This window comes from Phascolarctos cinereus, unplaced genomic scaffold, assembly GCF_003287225.1.
Source record: "Phascolarctos cinereus isolate Bilbo 61053 unplaced genomic scaffold, phaCin_HiC Scaffold_7;HRSCAF=346, whole genome shotgun sequence".
NCBI lineage: Eukaryota > Metazoa > Chordata > Mammalia > Diprotodontia > Phascolarctidae > Phascolarctos > Phascolarctos cinereus.
This window is the reverse complement of record NW_027556180.1, coordinates 8,791,446-8,810,879: the sequence shown is the minus strand read 5'-3', so window position 1 is coordinate 8,810,879 and position 19,434 is coordinate 8,791,446. Positions and strand designations below refer to the sequence as shown.

The 19,434-nt window shown below is 44.3% G+C and overlaps 1 protein-coding gene across 6 annotated transcripts in view; it reads left to right on the top strand.

Moving 5' to 3' along the window:
- LPP (LIM domain containing preferred translocation partner in lipoma) overlaps positions 1-19,434 on the top strand; it is a 709,534-nt gene that overhangs the window by 637,857 nt on the left and 52,243 nt on the right. The gene's annotated exons all lie outside the window — the stretch shown is intronic.

Below are 19,434 nucleotides of genomic sequence, written 5' to 3'. Positions count from 1 at the left end.
TTTATCATTTTTTGAAATACAGTGTCTAGGTTATTTTTTTTAATCATGATTTTCAGTTAGTTCAATACTTCTTAAATTATCTCTCCTCAATCTATTTTCTAGGTCATTTTTATGTGATATTTCACATTTTCATCTTTCTGTTCTTCATCCTTTTTACTTGTTTCATTGTTACTTTAAGTCTCATGGAGTCATTAGCTAACATTTGCCCAATTCTAATTTTTGAGGAATAATTTTCTTTAGTGAGATTTTGTACCTCATTTTTCCAATTGGCCCATTCTGCTGTTAAAAGAGTTCTTTTCTTCAGTGGTTTTTTGTGCCTCTTTTACCATTAGACCAATTCTCTTTTTTAAGGTGTTATTTTCTTGAATACTTTTGTGCCTCTTTTACCAAGCTGTGAATGTTCTTTTCATAATTTTCTTTCTTCATTCACTCCCATTTCTTTCCCCAATTTTTCCTCTCCCATGCCTATCTCATTTCCTTTTTTTTTTTTTAAGTCTTCCAGGAATTGTTGCTGGCCTTGGGTATAATTGGAATTTTTCTTGGCTTGTAGCTATCTTTACATTGTCATCTTCTTCTAGGTTTATATGTTGGTCTTCCCTGTCCTCATAGTAGCTTTTGATGGTCAAGTTCTTTTTTTTTTCTCATTTTCCAGCCTATTTCTTCATTTTGAAATTCATGTTAAAGTTAGCCTTTGCTCAGCTAGGGGTGGTGTGGCATTGTGCCAGGCTTTTTCTTTTCTTTTTTTTATTTTTCTTTTCTGTTTTTATTTGTACAGCTATTTTCAGAGCTAGTTCTGAGAGGTCTCCAAGTTTTCATTGCTTCTAAGGTGGTATTAACCTGGGAGAGGTGTGATTACTGCTCTCCTGGTCTGCTCCCTTTCAACTGTAAGTACTAGCATTTCTTTTGGCCCTGGAACTGTGATCAGGGCTTCTGTTAGCCTTGTGAGCCATCACAAGCACTCCTTTCCACCTTGGGATTGAACCCCAGTGCTGCTTATGAGCACACTGTTGCCTCTCAATGCTGACTGTACCCAGTGCCAGGAAAGGGCTCCGTGTAATCCCTTTCTGAACCAGTTGTCTGACTTCTTTACCATCTCTGCACTGAGAGCTCCCAGCTACTGCTGCTGTTGTTATGTCCCCCTCCAATACCCACCACTACTGCTCTACCCTGTTGTTACAGACCTCTCCCGTGGACCTCCTAAGTTGTTTTAGTCTGGATAAATGTCTCCCTCTGACCTTTTGTTGGCTACTCACTCCAAAATTTGATTTGTGGTGTTTTTTGAAAGTTGTTTAAAAGGGAATATTGGGAGAGATTGGCTTCCAGCCTGTACTCCCCCATCTTGGCTCCACCTCTCTACTTGTACTTTTTAGGAATCAAGGCACTCATCTCTGTTTAGCCAGGATATTTCCTCCCAACATTTAGTGTTCTGTGAAATTGATTTGTATTGGTATTTAGAATTCTTCGTGGAGTTATGATGTTATTTTGTTAAGAGCGTTCAACCAAGGTGCTCAGCCCCTCCAGTGCAGTGCCTCAAAAAGAGCTTTTGGTATCAAGTGACCTTAGTTTGAATCCTGACAGTTTCCAATCACCATCAGTGTCTTTTAGAGAAGGCACTGAAACTCTCCTCATTTGCCAAAAATAAGAAGGTTATGAAAGATAACCTCCAAAGTCCATTCTATCTCTAAACCAGTGGTCCCAGGACCCATGTAAACCCTCTCATTCAGAGAAGATTATTATCATCAATCATGCAGTTGATGACGACTTAGACATAAGTCAGACATGTCTGTCAAGTGTACAATGAAAACTTTTCATTCATTCATTCATTCAACAATTATTGACTAAATGCCTTTTTTATGTGACATGGACTCTGCTGGAATCTGAGACAGGAAAAAAAATAGCTTCTGCCCCCAGGGGCTTATAATCTATTGAAGGAATTTAAATTTTGAGATAATACCTAATGGCAGTAATTGATTTCACCATCAGCAGTGCTTTTGAATGATACCAGGTATCAGTACATCAAACATTTGTGACATATCTTCTACCAAGAAAAATCAAGCTATTGTGACTTAGCAGAAAGTCTGAAAGAGTTACCTGAAGCAAAGAAAGAGTCTTAGGTTCAATCAGTGGAAGGGCCCTCAAAGGTCACAATATCGCATTCCTTTTACGGATGAAGAAACTGAGGGATGCAAGGAAGTGAAATCACTGGCCCCTGATCACATGGCTGAACGTCAGAGGCAGGGTTTCATCCATGCCCAAGAACAGCATGCTATCCATTTAATGTGCTGATGCCTGAGACCATGCTACATGAAGTGAGTTGGCCCTCAGGGTATTTGCTGAGAAGAGCACAGATCCCCACCTGTTGAAGTGTCTTGGCCTCTGGTATGCTGGATTAAGTTTGCCCAGCAACTGCAGGCAGGGCCATCTGTGCAGGCCTCATCTCTTGGCAACTTGTACTTGCAGCCCTGGGTGTTGGTGCATGGGGAGGCTATTGCGCTCATGTGTTACTGTGGCACAATAGACATGACTGACCCGTAGTAGGTACAATAGACAGCATATAGGACTTCACAGTAGGAAGGAACCGGGTTTAAGTCCCACTTCAGACACCAGTGAAGTGTGCAATCTTATACGAGGCACTTAACCTCTGTGTCCTTATCATCCGATATAACATTAAGACAGCAATATTTTTAGTACCAACTAATCAACAAACATTTATTAATCACCTACTGTGTGGCCGACATTGTGCTCAGGAGATACAAGAAGAGCTGGAAGACAGTCCCTGTCCTCAATGATGCCGTAACAATAGTTCATATTTATAAGGAGCTTCCCCTCATGCAAAACATTTTCTAAACATCAACGCATTTGAACGTCCTGCTTGGATTGTTATCTGCACTTTACACTTGAAGAAACTGAGAGTGAGATGTTAAGTGACTTTCCTACTAATGGTAAGTGTCTGATACAGTTTCAAATTCAGGTCTTCCTAATGCCAAGATTAGTGCCCTAAATACCTTGTTACCTAGTTGTCGAGGATACAACAATGAATTTCCAATGGGAGGACCTATTTCAAATCCTGACCGCTACATACTTACCTGTGTGACCTTGGGTGAGTCACTTAACTTCTCTTAGGCTCCGTTTCTTCATGTGAAAATGAGATGGTGAGGGGAAAAACTGATGCAGAGTGAAATGAGCAGGACGAAGGGGAATAATTTATATAACAACCAAAACATCGTAAAGATAGACAATTTGAAAGAACTTAAGAATTCTGCTCAATGCAATACCGAAAAATGATTCCAAATGATGGATGAAAGAACATTTTACCCAAGTCCTAATAAAACAGTGGTGGGCTTGGAGAGAAGATTCAGATGGACTTTTGTTTGTTGGTTTATTTTTAATTTTTTATTATTTATTTTTTGACATGGCCAGCACATGAAACTGTATTTGCTTGACTCTCCATATTTCTTAAAAGGATTTTGTTGTTCTTTTTCTTCTAAAAGGGAGGAGGAGAGTTGGAGGGAGAAAGTTTTTGTAGTTAAAAATAAAGCTTTAATTAAGTTAATCAGGTAAGGGTGTTGGACTACTGTTCTTCTCTGAAGAACATTTGACCCCCACATCTGTGATCATACCATGTTCACTGACTCTTTATTCAATGCATGCCCATTGTCTCACACTTTGACACGCACCTTCCTTGTGGCTGGTTCCTGAGGAGCTGGACTCAGAGGTCAGATCTTGGACAATTGGGCTGAAGAGTCCAGGTGATAAATCATTCCCAAGTATGGTACAATTGCAGAGCTATCCTGGAGCAGATTGGACAGGCCAGTGTGTGGAGGAGCTCCCATCATTGGCAGCTGTCCAGTAGAGGGCTGGGCAACCACTCATCAGAGAGATCGTGGAGCACGTTTTGTGATAAAGAGCCTGCCAAGTCACCCTGAGACTCTGAAAGGCCAGGATTCTCCTTACAACTCCTAGTGATGCTTCTTGCTATGTAGTACGTGCATGCCAATCAGAGCAGAGCACACGAGGGGCATGTACTCATCGACAGGCCAGCTGTCTCAGCCCAGAGCCTGTGTGGGGCAGCCCTCAGAATAGCTTGAGAGCACCATGTGTCCAATGCCTTCCTCAGCACATTTCTGTGGCCTTAGAAAAGGCCCCAAGTGAAATCCTTGCCTCCCTTTTTGTAAATTTAGAAAGACATAAGCCAAAGATCGTGATGATGGTCAGGGAAGTATGGGGGAGTTCTGCAGAGCCCAAATTAAGCCAAAACATGTGACCTTTTGGTTTGGCACAATGATGGCTCCTGGCCACGTGACAACCTCTATTCCCCTTTGGTAGACCATTTTCTTCTGTCTTAGCTTCAGTCAGTCTTATCATTGCTGTCCCCCTTCCAACATTGCAACCAAGTCTTCACTTTAGGTTTTTCTGTCAAGGCTCTATTTCAATAATAAAAAGGTGGTAAAGGAAAATCCTGTCCTTCTCCTGACATACCCATGTTCAGGATTTAGAATGTCAACTCTAACCTTTGCTCCCCATAATCTGAATGGCCTGTGGTACGACATGGGTAGTTTCAGCCTCAGTTTCCCCAGCTCTCATAATACACATAATGGTAGGAATTATTCACATAAGAAATAATTTTAAAGATCATCAGTTACTTTTCAAAAAGTGTGACTTCCCCTATGGTACGTAGTTCTAAATGTTCATTGATTGATTTCTACTTGTACTTTCATCAGTGTAGGGGGCTGTCAGTGTGCAAACTCCTTCCCCTAATGCAGATGTAAGGATATAAATTAGGGGAAAACATGCAAAACTCCAATCCGTTGTAAAGTCTCATCATTTCTACCTTCACATCTTTCGTATATGTCCTTTCTCTCCACTCATAAAGCCACAACACATAAGCCTTTATTCCTCTGAGACTCGGCTCCAGTCTCTCCTTTTGTAGGGGCCTTTCCCAGTCCCTAGGGTGCTTAATGTCTTCCCTGCTCTGAGATTACTTTCCATCTTCTCTATATATATCTTGCAATTAACTACTTATTTTAATGTTGTCTTCCCCTTAGAAGTTATGCTCCTTGAGGTCAGGGACTGTGTTGTGTTTTTTTTTTCCCCGTTATCAATCAACCAGTCAACAACCAAAGTGCCAGGCCCTGTGCTAAGTGCTGTGGACTATAGATTTAGCAAAAGAGGCAGAGAAGAAGCTGTTAGACAGGACAGCCAGGAAAGCTCAATGGAAGGAGAGCCAGGACAGCACAATGGAAGGAGAGCCAGGACAGCGCACTAGCCTGAAAACCTAGAGAGAAGAGGATATCAAGGAGGAGAAGATGGTCAATAGCAGCACAGGCTTCAGAGTGGTCACAGAGGATGAGGATTAAGAAAAGGCCCACTGGATTTGGCAACTAAGAGGTCACTAGTCACTTTAGAGGGCAGTTCAATGGAATGATAAGGTAGGTATCCAGGCCGCAGAGTATCCCTGGCAGAGACAGAAGACAGTGCCACAGTTAGAGGGCATTGTATGGAAGATGGCCCTGGGAAGGTGATTGAGAAGCACCCACACTGGCAGGAGGAGGAGCAGGAGAGAGGAGAGACTGAAGGAGGGGATCCTGGGAGCTTGTTTTTGTCCTTCCTATCCTCCTTGTTCAATGAAAGCTCTTTGTTTATGCTTCAGGTCTCCCCAATCTTCCTGTGTTTCTCTGAATTCCTTACATGTCATTTCTTATTCATATGCCACAGTTCCCCAACATACTTTTCCAAGACTCCTCAGAAATATTGTAGCGATGACTTTCATCTCAGCAGAAGCACTGTCTTGCTACTTGCTACTTACAAGGTACGTTTTCTTCCAGATCAGTGGGTGTGTGTGTGTGTGTGTGTGTGTGTGTGTGTGTGTGTGTGTGTGTGTGATTTAAAGTTGGCTTCTGTCTGCACAGGGCTTGACTTAACTCTCTGGCGTGGAAAGTCGAAGTCCTCCGTAAACACAAGTTATTATTTGTTTGGAAAAGCAGGGGCCTCATCAGGGAACCATGTGCCCTGTGGAAATAGGGCCCCCAGGCTGCATGTTTGCAGGAGAAGCAGCCCCAGCCAAGCTGGGGATCACATGAGGCCTGGGCCGCGGCAAACACACAACCCCATTTGTTTACCCCAAAGTGGAGGTAATGGCAGATCCAGATCCCCTCCCTCCTCCTCCCCTATGAGCCTCCTTGTCTGGCTCAGGAAATGAGGGCAGTGTTTGGCATGAATACATGTCTCCGACATGAGTCTTGCTCCTTAGCTGGGGGTCAGCTTGTACTTCCCTGGGGACTAGTGCTCCTCTCTCACTTGGGGAAATCCCCTTCAGGAGCTTCCAGAAAAGCCTCCATCTTCACCCTGTTTCTCGGGCGTGGCTGCTAAGCTTTGGGGAAACCCAGCAGCTCCTTAGACCCAGGGTATTCATTTTCCTGGTTCGGGGGTCTTTGTCAGACTCTCCTCTCCACCTTGATGGAGAGCTGGCCTGTGCCCCATAATTGGACATTCTCTGCAGTGCTGGCGGCAGCTGGGCATGCTCTGCCGCAGCCCCTTCCCGCTGGAATGTACAAGATGTTTGCAGGTTGCCATGGAAGCTCAGTGACATAACCCAAGCACCCCTTGCTCTGCCCCTCCCCCTCCTCCACCCTCCCTGCTCCCCTCCCTGGGCTCCGTACCGGCGGTGGTACGTGGAGTACAGCTTGTCCTTTGTATCCCAGCAGCTCGTTTTAACTCCCGCCGGGACACAGCTGCCGGGAATCCTTCAGGATAGAGCTGCACGTGGGCCCACAGGGGGACGTTCCCAGGGTGGGCTTGCTGCAGACAAGCCAGCAGTGCCCCCACCTGGCTCCCCAGTGGGGCTTTGTGGTGCTTCAGCACAGCCAGGGCAGCATGGAAGGAGATCAAGGACCAGGGGCCTCCTCTTTATGCAAGAATGTGGAGAGGGAAAAAAAAAAACAGGGCAGGTTCCCCTGGGAAGGAGGGCTTAGCTCCAATAACTGCATTCCTTACAAAAAGGCAAAGATTGGGATCCCCAGAGCCAGAGGGCACAGAGACAGGGGACTGCCTCCCCATTCCCACCAACTCTCGCCAAGGGCAACTGTTTTACAAGAGCCTCACTGAACCCCACTGTTAGACATAAGGCATTAGCTGTGCTGGGGAGGCAAGCAGGACTACTGGCCATGTAAGTGGTAGAAAGAGGAATGCAACCCTGGATTCTGGTTGTGGGCTGTTCCTCTGGGCCAGTCGTTGAAACTCTCTGAGCTTAAGTTGCCTTGATCAGAAAATACTGCTTTGAAAGTGATGACCAAGCTGTGGGTGGTATGGATCAGGGGTTAAAACATTTCACAGAGGGGGATAGAGGCAAGCAGGGTAGCATAGAACAATTAAATGAGCAATGGATTCAAAATCAGATGCTGTTCAGTCATTTTGGCCGTGTCTGACTCTGTGAGCCCATTTGGCGTTTTCTGGGCAAAAATCCTGGAGCAGTTTGCCATTTCATTCTCCAGCTCTTTACAGATGAGGAAACTGAGGTCAACAGGGTCACACACTAGTAAGTGTCCAAGGCCAGATTCTAGGGCCAGCACTCTGCACAGTGCCACCTTGCCACCTGTAGTCAAACAACCTTCATTCATATCTCATCCCTGTCACTTACTGTCTATGTGAGTTTAAACAAGTCACCAATTCTTTGTGCCTCATTTTTCTCATCAATAAAATGAGGAGGTTAAAGAAGGGGACACCTAAGATCCTTTCTCTTCTAAATCTATGATACTTTGAACTTAAGTTTCAGAAGAAGCATGGGCACCTCCTCCCTTGGGCTGTGTTGACCCACAGGGAGCCACCTTTTCTAGTTTTTCTCCACCTTTTGGAAGAAATGTTTGTGTATCTATAAAATTACACACACACACACACACACGCACGCACACACACACGCGCGCACACACACACACACACATACACACACACACACACACCCTATCATGTGGTTGGGAGAAGGGCCCCAGGAATGGGAAGTACAGTCAGAACTTGGCACGCATTCCCAAAGCAGGAGGAGGCAGAAGGAAAATGTTGGGAGTAGTAGAACAGAGCAGCAGGCTAGAGGCAAGTGGGAGGGCAGGGTGGGGGGAAGATTCCTGTCTTGAACTATGTGCTGTATGAAATACCAGATCAGGACGTGCATAAAGTCGGTGCTATAGTCTGTTCTGAGCTGAGGGCCAGCTGGAATGTGGACTGTAAATCTCCTTGCATCAGCCAGCCTTCCTTCCTGCTTTCGTCTCGCTAGCCCTATTACTCCCACCTGCTCATCTTTCTCCTCTTCATCTTTCCTGTCGCCACATTTCCATTCCTTCTTCCTGCCCTCCACACTAATCCATCTCACCCTCCTACTCTCACCCCCAAACTTAGGAGATGGTGGGCCAAATGCCCTTTAGATTAATAGATGACTGTTGCTAGCATTGATCTATCACATTCAAGTTTCCAAAGTTCTTGATCCATGACAAGAAGCTCATTCCCCTGCCCCTCAACTCAGCTCTTCCTGCTCCTGCATCAGCCTGGTGCAGTGCTCCCAAGCTCAGTGGTATGGACTGTCATGGTGTGAGTTCCACTGCTAGCCCCAGGCTGAGAAGCTTTCATTTAGGGCTACCACTGCCCACCAATCTCTTGGTTTTCCATTAGCTTCTCCCGGGAGAAACTGCTTTTTCCAACTTCTACCCAGCCTCCTTCTATCTGTCAGTCCTGCTGAAGTGTGCCCTGCACAGACTACATCTTGTAGAATTGTGTTCAGTTCTAGGGATCACATTTTAGAAAGGTCAGACATAAGCTAGAGAATTGGCAGAAGAGGGATCCTTAAGTTCATACATAATGAGGATTGGTTGAAGGATTTGGGGGCATCTAAACTGGAGAAGATTTGGCAAGGCTTACTTGATAGGCTTTCATGTGTTATGGTGAATGGACTCATTCTGATTGCTTCTGGAAGGGAAAACCAGGAACAGTGGGAAAAAGCTGCAAAGAGGTCAATGTGAACTTTATGTAAGGCAAAATTTCCTAAAACAACCAAATCTGCCTGAAGAGGGAAGTGGAAGGCTTCCAATGGTGTGGTTCCCCACGCAGTAGAGATCTTCAAGCAGGATCTGTTTGACCACTTGTCTGGGACTCTGTAGAGAGGATTGGGGATGAGGCTGCTTCCTTTTAATACCCACTGATTCTGTGTGTCAGCCCCCCAGTCCTAGCTGAGCTCCTCCAAATCAATGGGGTTTGGTGCATTGCAAGTAAGGAGTCAGAGACTCTCCAGGCATTCTGGTTGACATGGTGGCTTTCCTTCAGTCTCTCTTTGAGATTCTTTGTCATCTGTGTGTTGTGGGGAGAGGCTCATGCCATAAGCAGTGCCATGGAGGGCCAGCAGATAGCAGGAGCTGTCTTATTTTGTCTAGGTATTACCAGTACCTTGGACACATTAGGTAAGCAAGAAAAGCTTGTTAAATTGAACTGCAGGCAGCTTCACTGTTGCCCTGCTTAGGGGGCAAAGGCTGTGGGTTTGTGTGCCACGTAGGATGAAACATTTCTCTCTGCTCTGTAGCCTTGGACCATCCTATGACCTTGGTCCACCTTCTAATCTTTTTCGTCATCCTATTAATAAGCAATGTAGAAGACTTGCCATCTACCACATGCCAGGAAGGACATGATCAAACATCCAGAGTTAACACCCAGAATCTTGCTCTTCTTCATAAATTAAATATATTATTGGTCTGAGTCAGATTTAACAGTAAAAGATTTCACATTAACTTTGAAACATTTCTCCAGATTGCAGAGAGACCTGTCCCCCCTAGTTGCAAAAAAAAGAATAGCATTTTAATTGACATCACTGTATTAAACATCCTTCACCTCCAAACTCCTTAGAAGCCAATGATACCCATTTAGCAAAAGAAATCTGTGCCACGTGGGGGCTGTCCTGCCCAAGCTGAAGTCATTCTAAAGGGGCCATCTGGATGGCTTCAGAAGAGGAGTTTCCAAACTCTCCAAGGTTTTATTCAGTTACAAGTCAATGTTCCCTTGATTTACCTGCAAGGCGATTTGCTAAATGACAAACACAAAAGAACAATATTAAGCAATTTCCCCTGGACAATTTCTGTATAAATACCATTGACTATAAGGAAAACAATGAAAACCTCAGGCATAGTAATTGACACCAATATCCTGCTTTTGGTTTTACTAGCTCGTTTTATTCTTCTCTCTGTGAATACATTCCATTTATGCTATTCAGGTAGTGCCTGTATCTAGATATTCAGATGTACTCATCTCCCCATTCGAATGTGAGCCACTGGAGAGCAGGGCCTAAATTCCGTTTCACTTTGTTGTCCTTTCTTTGTATCTACTGCTCTTCATACAGGTCCTGGCACACGGTGCTTAATTAATAAGTACCTGTTGACTGGCTGAGATGGTGCCCCTGGCACAGTGGGCCGGGCTGGGAGAGGCTGCACGTATGACCCCTCATGCCTGGCAAACCATCGTGATGCTAAAGCCGTCCTGGTCTAACTTCCAATGGTGGCATAGAGGTGCTTTGGCCTCTTAACAAATGGGTCCTGATAGAATGTAAGCTTCTTGAGGGAAGGGACTGTTCCATTTTTATGTGATGGTGCCTGGTACACATTAGTCATTCAACAGATGCTTATTAGTTTTCTGTTTGTTGGCTAGGGCAGTGGCATATGAACTCCCACAGGTTCTAGAATGCAGGAAAGATATCTAATATGGCCCCAACATAGACCATGGTTCCCACTTAGAGAGCAGCTTAACTTTGTTTGGAGAAGCTCCTTATAAATGAGTAGGGGATTTCAACAGGCGATTAGTTTTTTCAACCAAAGCTGCTTCTGAAGGCTGGCATCTAAGCTGTGGAGAGCCTATAAGCAAAAGGAGCAACCATACTGATAAACTCATGGATGATGGAAAAGTGGACCAACACCCCTCCCCCCTTCCCACCTTCACTTCTGGTCAGCTCAGTGACTGTCTTTGTGTGGGCACAAGAGGACACAACGATTTGTGGTCAATCAGAGCCCACTGGCCAAAGAAAGTAACCCTCAGGCAGGGAGGTGCTCAGAACATGCTTCCAATGGGAACATACAGTCCAAGAGCCCAGGCTGGGTTGCATCCCTCCTACAGATTTTCTCCCTGATGCATTCCAGACCTTCCTTCAAGAATCTAGTTTTTGTTTGTTTTGTTTTGAAAGTATAAGAATCTCCTAGAGCCAGTCAAGTAACCCCATCCAAAAGGAAAAAAAAAAGTTCTCAATAATTAGCCACTGTCTGCAAAACTGTGCAGGAGCTGGAGAGTGAAACTTGAATTTCTTACCATAGGTGGCGTGCACAACTCCCCGCGGCAGTATAGAGCCAGGCTATTTTTATTCCTCTACATGTAAGAAGGTTAAACAGATCCCTGGTAGGACAATTAGCATGCCACTGTTTGTGGGCTAGACCAGTTGGAGCTTGCTTCCCTGTCTGCTTGAAAGGGCAGCCTGGGACCTCAGTGATTTCTCTGATGGATGATTTCCCTCCACCAAGTGGCTTCCCCTACCAACCTGGCCTCTTTTCACAGGCTCTCCCTCAACCCCAAACACATTCTTATAGCTTCCATTGGCCAGGCTGGTGCTCTGGCTGCCAACCACAGAGATGGGAATTAATCTGCCCAAGCTCTAGGGATTACATGTCTCTTAGATCTTCTCCCCTTTGAAGGAGATTGCAAGGCCACCATTGAGTGAGTCCTTTGCAGTTCCGTTTTTTGAAATGGTTGAATGCCCTTTTGGAGGGGCTGAAGGAGGGTAGCATGAGCATGTCACAGTAAAGACTCCAGGCTGTTCCCCCAGTCAGAATCATGCTTCTCCTTATCTCTTTATTCATTTTGCCTCCTTGAGAGAGCTAGGCCAGAGAGATCCATAATGAACACCAAGCTCATCACCACATCCACCCAACACACAGCCACCTCAAGCCTCTTCTTTTCTAACCATATTTTAAAATAAAACAAGAACACTCCAACTGCCGAATTGTTTGTTTTTAAATTTGTTGTCTTTTAACATGTCCTTGCCCCCATTCACATTTTTATCTTCTTTCCCATTGGCACACCAGCATACTGTCACCTTAAACAGAATTTAGTTTCAGTCTCCTATCTACCTACAGGCTTATGTCGAATCAACTTCTATTGCATGCCTCATTTGCTTAAAGACTGTGATTCCTCCTTCTTGTATTCAACATAAGCGTGAGCTGTGGACAAGATTCCCACTGCCTGCTGGTTTCTTAGTTTAGGGGAAGAAAGGCGACAAGGGTTTATTAAGGGCTCACTGTGTGCCAGGCACTGGGCTGAGGGCTTTACAAATATGATCTCTTTTGATCCTCCCAAGAACTCTGCAAGGGTCATAATAATATGATCCCCATTTTACAGATGTGTAAGCATACAGAGGTTAAGGGAATTGCCCAGGGTCACACAACTAATGAGTGTCTGAAGTCAGATTTGAATTCAGTTCTTCCTGAATCCAGTCTCAGCCCTCTCTCAGCTATACCACCAGATAACTCATAGACTGTGTTGATTGGGAGAATCCAGAGTAACCTTGTTACTGAGGTACAGGGCTGATCATTCACCCAAACCACATTCAGTCCCTAGATCACCCTTGGAGGACATTTCCTTGGAAAGACACCTTGCTCCATTACTACTAGTCATCATGGGTATAAAGATTCCAAACCTAGGTTAAAGAATTTCACTGCGTATTCCATGCAATGGAAATGTGTCTGCCTCTTCTTCAGAGTGTGAGGTCTCCAATACATTTAAGGATCAGGAGTCATAATCTCTTATTTTATCTTCAAGAAGAAATATATACAATGACCACAATATTGGAAAAGAAGACAGTACTGAAAAGCAGCTGAGCTCTGATCTGATGGGTTCTTAAAACCCATCTCATTCCTAGAGATCGTTGGTAAAGCACTCTCCATGGTTTCTCTAGAGAAGCTAGGGTGTAAGGGTACAGAATGTGGCACACACTGTCAGACTTAATACACCCCAGGTCTTATTGTGTTTTGTTTAGCTGGGTTTCTTTGCTACAGTGAAGAGTGTTCTGGGAGATGGAAGAGAAGTATATTGGGGGGAAAATAAAAAGTAGCAACCCTTTTTTTGCTTGTTTGTTTGTTTTAATTACCCTTAAGTAGAATGAATGGAGTGTACTTTTCTTTTTCTTTTATTTGTTTGCCAGGCTTATGTGTTATTGGCCTCCAGTGTCTTCTCAAAGCAGAAACCTCACATGTTGCCACATGTCCCCTAGGTGGGGGCCATCTCCCTTTGGCTGTTCACATACTGACACTCTCAGACTGTCTCTGTTTTTGGGTGGCATTTTAAATAGTGCTTTATCTAAGATCTGGGAGCTCTTTGCAGACACTATTCATTACTCTACGCAGCTTTCCCAGGCCTACAGAGAGCCTTTAGGGTGCAGGCTGTTGTCACGGGCAGCTGCAGAAACTGAGGCAGGAGAAGGTATCTTTATCTTGCCTGTCCTTATGGAGTCAGGACAGACGTGGGGCCCCAGGTAGGGTATCTTTGTTTCAAGGGGTAACCTCAACTCTGCATCTCTGCACTTGTGATAGGATGGTTCACGTGTTGTTTATTACCAAGACCCTTCTATTCCTGCTCTTGCTTTTTCAGTCCTCCAAACCTGACTTCTCTGGATGCTTCAGGACGTGTCAGCCCACCCACATCTTGAGATGGCTTTTCTTCTTTCTCTAGCACTCTAGCACTTCTAGCGCTCTAGCACTTTCTCCTGAAAATGCTCTTTTCTCTCCCTTTAGATATCTCAGTGTGAGGCAAGCTGGCCCAAACCTACCTTCCCACTCCACAGAGACCCTCCACAGTCCAGGGGTGGGGAACCTGCAGCCTCAAGGCCACATGTGGCCCTCCAGGTCCTCAAGTGTGGTCCTTTGATTGAATCCAAACTTCACAGAACAAATAATTTTATTAAGGGGTTAGAGTCAGAGGCATTTTTATGAAGAGAATTTGTTCTGTGAAGTTTGCATTCATTCAAAGGGCCACACTTGAGGACCTAGAGGGCCACATGTGGCCTCAAGGCTGCAGATACCCCACCTCTGCTCCATACCCTCCCCAACTTGGTTTCTGAGCCTTCCTCTGTGCACCCTTTCCTCCAGGCAGACTAGGTTTCTCAGGCTCCCCTTTAATTATGCCAACTCCTGCCTCCCTGCCTCAGTTTACCTCCTGTCTGCCCAGAATGCCTTTTACCTTCTGATCCCATCTTTCCTTCAAGGTTCAGGTCATCTCCTGCCTTCTTTGTTCAGCTTTCCTGCACAGTTCAAATCTCAGAGATAAAAAAACAAAAATAAGCCTAGAAGCTCACTTCTGGAAGGAGCCTTAGAGGATTTCCAATCCATCACCTCTACCTAAGCAGGAATTTAATCACTAATATTCCTGACACATGATCATCCTTGATTCAGAGACCTCCTTAGATGGGGAACTAATTACCTATCACTTTTACGTAGCCCTGATTTTGGGAAGTTCTTCCTTATCGAGCCTGAACCATCTTCCCTGAAACTTAACACTATTTATCTCAGTTTTAACCCCTGAAGAAAAGCAAATGTAATTAAAGCAAGTTTATTTTTTTTTGTCCTTCAGAAAGTCCTTCAGATCCTTAAAGAAAGATATCCTGGCCCCTTTGAATTTCTCATCTCTAGGTACCTTGCCCAAGAACAAATAATTAGCTAGTGGGGGACAGAGTCAAGATGAATGGTAACTGACATGTACATGGAACTTGACAGTTGGCAAAGCGCCTTATATGTATTCTTTTATCTGAGCCTCCAAAGAACCACGTAACCACTTCCCTCAGGATCAAGATGGCTGACAGATGGTGATGTCTCACCATGATGTTCAGGCTCATCCTTGATTTCACTTGGGTCCATGTAAGGTTGAGCAGATATTCCAAGCAGAAAAAGAGGCTGGGAAGGCATAGCCATCCTTCCGTCTAGTCTAAGGCTTTCTAACATGCCCAGTGAAAGCAGCTGGCTCTCCATGGAACCCCAAACACATCTGCTTCAATTTGGCCATGATTCCATGTCAGCACTCAATCACTTTGGCAACTGGTGTTTCTTGCTGGCATTTACTCTCTCCCATTGAATGTGCTGAAACAGATCCTCTTGGAAGGACTGCATGGGTTCTTTGGGTAATAAGATGTTTCCTGAAGGTCCTAGAATGTAGGTCCCTGGTCCTGAAGTGGTTCAGGGGGAGTCTTGATAACAATGAAAACTCCAGTGTCGTAGTTGGCAGAAGCTCAGTCATCCAGACCGAGGCTCCAAATGAATCCTCATTCTAACATGCCAACAATGACCATCCTGCCTCTGCTTGGAGATGTCCAAGGAGGGAACTGCTATCTCCTCAAAGGTGGCACTTTCCACTTGTGGACAACTCTCCCTAGTAATAGGGACTTCTGGACCTCACTCCCAAACTAACCTCTTTGTGACTTACACCTACTGAGTACATAGAGGAGAATGTCCTTTAGCTGTAGAGAAGGCCAGAATAAGAGGTAGCCTGGTAGAGGAGAAAGTGTTGTGGCAGATTCAGCCACCTGGAGCTCATATCCTGACTCTGCTAGTCGTATCTGGGTGACCTTGGGTGAGTCTCTCAACTGCTGTGGACCTCAGTTTCCTAGTCTATAAAAATGGGTTTGATAATAATACCTGTCTCACAGGATTGTTGTAAAAAATTAATGGAGTGCTTTATAAGCCTTAACATATTATATAAATGTTTATATGAATTTATTCTTATTATAGGAAGGTAGGAGGTATTAATGATAGAGGTCTGAACTTGAAGTCAGGAAGATCTGAATTAAAACGTGGTCTAATTAAACTTCCTAGCTGTGTGACCCTGGGCAAGTCACTTAATGTCTCTTTGCCTCAGTTTCCTTTTCTGTACAATGAGGATGATAATAATGGCACCTGCCAGAAAGGTTATTTGGGAGATAACATACATAAAGTACTATCATTATTGTTACCCCACAAAGTCTTCTCCTTGAACACAGGGATAGTATCTGTTTATGGCCTCACAGTGGGCAGAAACGAATGGGCCTTTCACTTCTTTCAAGGCCACTTCACAAGACCGGTTAATAAAGGGAGTACCATGAGGTAAAATTAGAAAGACAAATAGCCTCCATTTCTTTCCACTGGCAAACCTTGTTGGGAATTCTTAGGGGATGATGAGTTTTGTTTACTTGAAACAGGGCAGGAAAAAGAGGACTGACCAAAAGCCTGGATTCTAATCACACTCCTGATATTTGTTGTATAACCACATGATTTTATTTCTGTGAACCTCAGTTTCCTCTTCTTGAAAATGGGATTGATATCATTGCATAGCTTTCCGCACAGTGCTGTTATGGGGAAAGTGAAAGCTGAATGCATTGCATACATATTTTATTAGTATGTGAACACGTGTTGGAAACCAGCCTGCCCGCTGCAAATGTGAGATGTTATCACCTGCTAGTGGAAATCTCCATTTAATATACTATTAGCCCCTCTTAGTTTTATAGGCATAATTTACTTACAATGTGTTTTGTCTCTGATGACTTGAGGATTTGTCACTCCTTCAGCTGCTTATTCTGGCCGTGCACTTGGATTAGTCACCACTGAAAATGAATGTGGAGGTGGGGCAGGAACTGGGAGGGAAAGGGCATTCACTGACGGGCACTAGACCCAAGAGAAACCAGGATGACTCAGTACTGTCTTAGATTACTTCCCTTTCACATGTTAGGCACAAGACCTCTTCAGCCAAATAAGTCATCAGTCCAGTCATTGAGCCTTTCCATAGGAAAAGGAGAGCCTAGTAGGAAGAAGACCAGGGTTCCAATCCTGACTGTCACCAAGTTGCCAAATGACCTTGGCAGAGTGACTTAACCTGAGACTCTGTTTCCTCTCCTCTAAAATGAGAGTGCTAAGTCCTAACTCTTGGGACTGTTCTAAGGATTAAATGAGATAGCCTTAGGGTATATTTGACCTTGAAGGTCACCTTGTCCACCCCAAGAATTTTACATCTCAGGAAAATTAGGGCTCAGATTCAAACTTGGGTCTCCTGATGCTTTAGGGCTCTGATGTTTCCACCCTATTATGGTACTACAGTGCAACTTCTACGTCCTGGCCAATCACCCATTTATAATGTAAGTTCTCTGGTGCTGGTCAATTCCTGTCATGTTAATGAGCTCAAATCATGTTTTCATGGCATCATTTGACATTTTTATTCGCAGTGGGTCTACATCGGTTCTTTTTGCAAACCTGAAAGTAACATTTAGGTGGTTATCATTATTTTTGCTGTCATCTTATTATTATTATTATTATTATTATTATTATTATTATTATTATTATTATTATTATTTTACCATCTTCATCATCACCATCATCATCTCCATTTTACAGATGTAAGAATATAAAGCCCAGAGACATGAAGTGACTTGCTGATAGTCAGTCAGTAAACATTTATTAAACACCTACTGTGGCCTTAGCATTGGGTATACAATAATTTTGTTAATCATTTATATATTAATATGTTTATTCATTGCATATTCATATAATGGTTATGTTAATAAAGCAATAGCTTATTCAATTATTATTATTATTATAATTAACATTTATATAGCACTTAACTACATGGCAGGCATCATGCTAAGTGCTTTACAATTCTTATTTCATTTCTCCTCACAACAACTCTGGGATATAGGTGTTATTATTTTCTGCATTTTACAGATGAGGGAAGTGAGGCAGACAGACGTTCAATGATTTGCCCAGTGTTGCCCAGTTAGCTATTGTTGCTTTACCATCATTCTTCTTGTGGCCAGGGTCCTTTTTGACTGGACCTTAGATTGCATCAGGAGGGCTAACTCTAACAAGCAGCTTCCCTTTGCCAATGCTGAGTAGTGACCATTCTGAGTTTTCTAGCCTTAAAGGCTTGTCTGGAGCACTGGGAGGGTAAGTCACCTGGTTAGGATTTCATCTTGGGTCTTAGATTTGAGACCAGCTCTCTAGACTGTCTCTCAAGTCAATGACATCCTACCCAATTGTTATTATTCGACTTGATTTTGAGGGCGAGGATTGAAAAAATCAATAATTAGATTTTTCCCCCCTTGACCCCAACTCACCCACCCAAAGGACACAGACATGCATTTCCAATATTTCTGGGTCTCCTTTCAGGAAGCTGTTGCAGTAGGGTGCCCTCCACTAGCCCAGATATGCAGTGAAAATCCTAGCCTGCCCTATTACCTGGTAGTCCTAGGGTGCCCCTTCTCTGTCCCTTGAAAACAGAATAGCACAAAAAGGGGGCATAGTGATGTGCAATTCATAGCTGCTTAGGTGTAATGAAATCTAAAATTGTCTGTGCAGCAGGAGGTGTTTTGTCCCCCACACCATTATTTGCCAGATTTGCAGAGTGGGCCTGGTGTCCCTCAAGCCCTTTGAGTGTCAATGGATATTCTTTACCGCTAGCAGAGGGTTGAGTGAGTACCCTATAAATGAGCTCTCTCGGCAGCCTCTTTCATAAATCTGTCCTGGTGTGTCATCTGCATACCCTTGACAAGGAGCAGGTTTTTCAGGAGAGGCTGAGTGCTCCCAGCTCAATGTGAACTTGTGTCTGCCGGCTGCTGAGGGCTGGATGACCTTGAACAAGCTGAGTCACAAACCCCAGGCAGATAACATCTGTGGAGTGCTTGAAGCTCCTCAGAGAAGGGCTGTCTGCTTGACTACAAGGTGGTTAAGTAGCATGGTGTCTGCCTCAGCAAGGCAAGTAAGCGATCTGAGTGCCCAGACTGCAGGATACACCCTTCCCAATCTTGAAAGACCATCTTCCTATCTCCGCTAACTTGCACCAACCCTTCACCAAATTAGCTCATAGACTTGCTCAGATAAACATAGGTTTTTCAGTCTCCCCAAGTCTCCTACTTCTGAATGCCCTTATTACCACTGAGGACACCACTCTTCTCTCAGCCATGGAGGCTCCCTATCTCTTGGCAATTTTCAACTACTCACTCATTTTGGCAAGTCTTGGTGCTACCTCCCTTCACCACATTTCCTGCATAATCACAGCCCTACGTCTCAACACCTCTCCTCTGGACTCTTGCAGTGGCCTTCTGGTTGACTTCCTTGCCTCAAGTCTCTCCCCACCTTGATCCATCCAAAGTGAAACCAAAGAGACTTTTCTAAAGAAAGGGCTTATCTCTATTAACACACAAATTCAGCACCTGTGCCTCCCGATTACACTGAGATTCAAACATCGCCTTCTTGGCTTAGCAGTGGAGTCCTTTGTGACCTTACCTCATCCTATCTTTATGGCTTTCTTACATTTTACTCTGCTCTCGTCATTGGCTAGCTTTCTACGCTTTCCTTGCTCACCTCCAACTCTTGGCTCCCCTGGCTTCCTTCACGTCTCAGCTAAATCCCCTCCTTT